This window comes from Chrysemys picta, chromosome 13, assembly GCF_011386835.1.
Source record: "Chrysemys picta bellii isolate R12L10 chromosome 13, ASM1138683v2, whole genome shotgun sequence".
Lineage (NCBI taxonomy): Eukaryota > Metazoa > Chordata > Testudines > Emydidae > Chrysemys > Chrysemys picta.
The window spans coordinates 13,118,950-13,123,023 of record NC_088803.1 but is presented as its reverse complement, the minus strand read 5'-3'; positions in this window follow the sequence as shown (position 1 = coordinate 13,123,023).

Here is a 4,074-nt window from a genome sequence, read left to right as displayed (position 1 = left end):
CTAATGTGATGCCAATTTTTTAAAAGCAGCTCCAGAGTCAATCATGGTAATTACAGGCTAGTAAGTCTAATTTCAACACCAGACAAATTGGTTGAAACAGTAAAGAACAGAATTATCAGACACAGAGATGAACACGATTTATTGGGAAAGAGTCAACATGGCTTTTGTATATGGAAATCATGCCTCACCAATCTGTTAGAATTATTTGAGGGGGTCAGCAAACATGTGGACAAGGGTGATCCAGTGGATATAGTGTGCTTGTATTTTCAGAAACCCTTTGACAAGTTCCCTCACCGAAGTCTCTTAAGCAAAGTAAGCTATCATGGGATAAGAGGGAAGGTCTTGTCTGTAGTAGAAAGAGAGCCTAAGTTATAAGCCCTTGTATCAGAGGCCTGAGCTAAAATAGTGGGCAAGCTTTTCTAATATAAAGCAAAGTTAGCAAAAGTCAGGCTGTGAGCAAACATCAGGCTCTGTCTGCTTGCAAGTTTACAGAATTTGGCAAGAACAGGGCTGATATTGCAGAAATACACATTCCTAAGAAGTGCTAGTTACAGAGTACTTACGCAAACACATGTACAAGGTGATAAGTGATAACTAACCACGTCAGGAGGCAATAACTAACTATGTCAGAGGGGCAGTACTAACTTGTTTGTATCGGGTATAAAAATGTACCTCAGAGGGAGTATCATTGTCTGGCCTAGGGAGGAATGGAAAGTCCCGCTGTTCACTGTGCTGGTCCATTGTTATGGGCATACATGTGTTAGTGGTCTGGTAGAGTCTGTGGGATACTAGTACCATGCTTCATCGACAATAAAACTGGCTGGGTGCCTTCATCCCTTAACGGAGCTTGTGGTCATTGGGCAGTTTGCTCAAGGTCTCCTGTGCCAGCTGTCTGTACAGGGCTGGGGTGGCACACAGAGGGAACACACACATAAAGCTGAACATCTATCAACATCTAACCACACTCTCATGAATTGGTAACTGTCTGAAAGACGGGAAACAAAGGGTAGGACTAAGTGGCCAGTTTTCACAATGGAGAGAGGTAAGTAGCAGGGTCTGTACTGGGACCAGTGCTGTTCAACATATTCATAAACAATTTGGTAAAAACAGTAAACACTAAGATGGCAAAGTTTGCAAATGATACAAAATTATTCAAGATAATAAAGTCCAAAGTTGACTGCAAAGAGTTACAAAGGGATCTCATTAAATTGGCAGATGGAATTCAATGTTGATAAATGCAAAGTAATGCACTTTGGAGAACATAACCCCAACTTTACATTTAAAATGATGGGGTCTAAAGTAGTTGTTTCCACTCAAGAAAGAGGTCTTGGAGTCATTGTGAATAGTTTGAAAACATCAACTCAATGTGGAGCAGCAGTCAAAACAGTGAACTGTACCATTACAGTTCTAGTTGCCCCATCTCCAGAAAGATATATTAGAATTGGAAAAGATACAGAGAAGGTCAACAAAAATCATTAGGGGTATGGAACAGCTGCAGTAGGAGGAGAGATTAAAAATACTGGGACTGTTCAGCTAGGAAAAGAGACTACTAAGGGGGCACATGATTGAGGTTTATAAAATCATGAATGGTGTAGAGAAAGTGAATAGGGAAGTCTTATTTCCCCCTTCACATAAAACAAGAACCAGGGGTCACCCAATGAAATTAATAGGCAGCAGGTTTACAATTAACAAAAGCAAGTATTTCTTCACACAACACACACTCAATCAGTGGTACTCATTCTCAGGGGACTTTGTGAAGGCCAAAAGTATAACTGGGTTAAAAAAATTAGAGCAGTGCATGGGGATAGGGCCATCAATGGCTATTAACTAAGATGGCCAGGGATGCAAACCCATGCTCTGGGTGTCCCTAAGCCTCTGACTTGCAGAAGCTGAGACTGGATGACAGGGGCCAGATCATTCAATAATTGCCACGATCTGTTCAATCCCTCTAATCCATCTGGCACCGGCCATTGTCAGAAGACAGGACACTGGGCTAGATGGACCATTTGTCTGGCCCAGTATGGCTGTTCTTATGTTCTTACGTAGGCAGGAGCTGCTGTGTGGGTACATTTCACAGTCATGGACATTAAATTTAATTTTAAAATATATCATGATTTTTGGTAACTAAAGGATATTCCTGCTGACTCTGTGGGCAGCTAATGTCACAGGCAAAGCAGGTGGGAATTGGAGATGACAAGGGGCTTGCAGTGTGACTGTGACTCTCTGCTAAGAGCAGCAGTGGCAAGAGGGATAGACTTTAATAGGAGTTATCTCAGTCACTGGTGGTTGACAGGAGAAGTGGCAATGAACAAACTGTCCATAGTGTGTAAAGTGCTTGACCTTAGGGATGCAGCTGTTTCTATAGGTCTGATAGCAGATCTGCACTGACAGATCCCCAGCATGAAGGAATCCTAAGCAATGTCATTTGAAACATGTTAATTTCATTGACTCTTGCTAAGATAAAAATAATAATTAAATAAAAAAATCCTTGCTTCATTATGTTCTCATTAAAATCATCCCCGTTAGCAACACAGCTACTAAAGAGAAATCTCCCCAACTAGCCATGCAGCACCTGTGGCTCTATGGGGATTTGCAGGAGGACACAGAGGTCATTATAACTCCTCATGTCTTAATCAGCACTCTGAGAAATGTTCTGCCTGGAGATCTGAAAAACCTCTCAAGGAATTAAGAGCCAGCAGCAGAAACAAAGTTACTCATAATTTTAATGGGTCCCATGGAGGCCATTAGAATGGAAACGCTGTTAGAAAATGCAGGTTGCGGTGGCAGTCCCATCAGGGCTGATTAGCAAGGAAAGTCAGAGGCATTGATTAATGTTAGACAAAGGAAGGGGAGGGTTTGTTTCTATGGCAAGGAGCCCCCTGATGTGTAAAGTGAAAGGGGCCAGCTCCTGTGAAGGGTGATCCCTTCATTCATAAATTCCACCAGAGTCTCACCTATCTAGGGGATGTAGTGTGTGTGTGTGTGTGGATTGCAGTGAAACTGACTTGTAAACAAACCCACTGGGTTAGCCGAGGCGCAGGGCCCAGGTGCAGTGAGTGAAAGGCAATTCCAGGTCTCTAGGTCTCAATGACAGATCAGTCAACGTACCTGGATTGTGACAGGCTTTGCTGTCCTACCCATGACACCCAGTGCTGCCAGTCCCCCTCAGTCCTGACCCACAGCCCCTACCCACAATGCTATTTCATCTCAGGGCCCACACATGCACAGAGCTCTGCGCACAGACCTAAAAGTGGCCATTCTTCAACAAAAAAACTTCAAAAACAGACTCCAACGTGAAACTGCAGAACTAGAATTAATTTGCAAACGGGACATCATCAAATTAGGCTTGAATAAAGACTGGAAGTGGTTGGGTCATTACAAAACCTAAACCTAATTTCCCCAATACTAATTTCCCCCTACTGTTACTCACATCTTCTTGTCAACTGTCTGAAATGGGCCACTCTCATTACCACTTCAAAAGTTATTTTTCCTCCCTTGGTATCCTGTTGTCAATTGAATTGTCTTGTTAGACTGACCTAACAGTTGGTAAGGCAAATCCCGTCTTTTCATGTATTTATATTTGCTCCTATATTTTCACTCCATGCATCCGATGAAGTGGGTTCTAGCCCATGAAAGTTTATGCCCAAATAAATTTGTTAGTCTCTAAGGTGCCACAAAGACTCCTCGTTGTTTTTGCTGATATAGACTAACACGGCTACCACTCTGAGAGCTCTGCCAGTGCCCCTCAGTCCTGACCCACAGCCCCTACCCACAATGCTATTCCATCTCTGGGCCCACATGCACATACACCTCAATCCTGATCCTATAGTCCCCTGGCTGTCACAGCTCTGCACTGTCCCCACCCCACAGCTCTGCCAATGCCCCTCAATCCCGACCTGCAGCTTCCTGCTAACCCAGCCCTGGGCTCCTTCATGTCCCCTAAAGCTCTGTCTATGTCCATTAATCCTGATTGCAGCCCCCGACTTCTATCCCATTTCTGGGCTAACACACACAACATACACAGCTCTGCTGCTGCACCTCAATCCCAACCCACAGACGCCTTGCTGTCCCAGC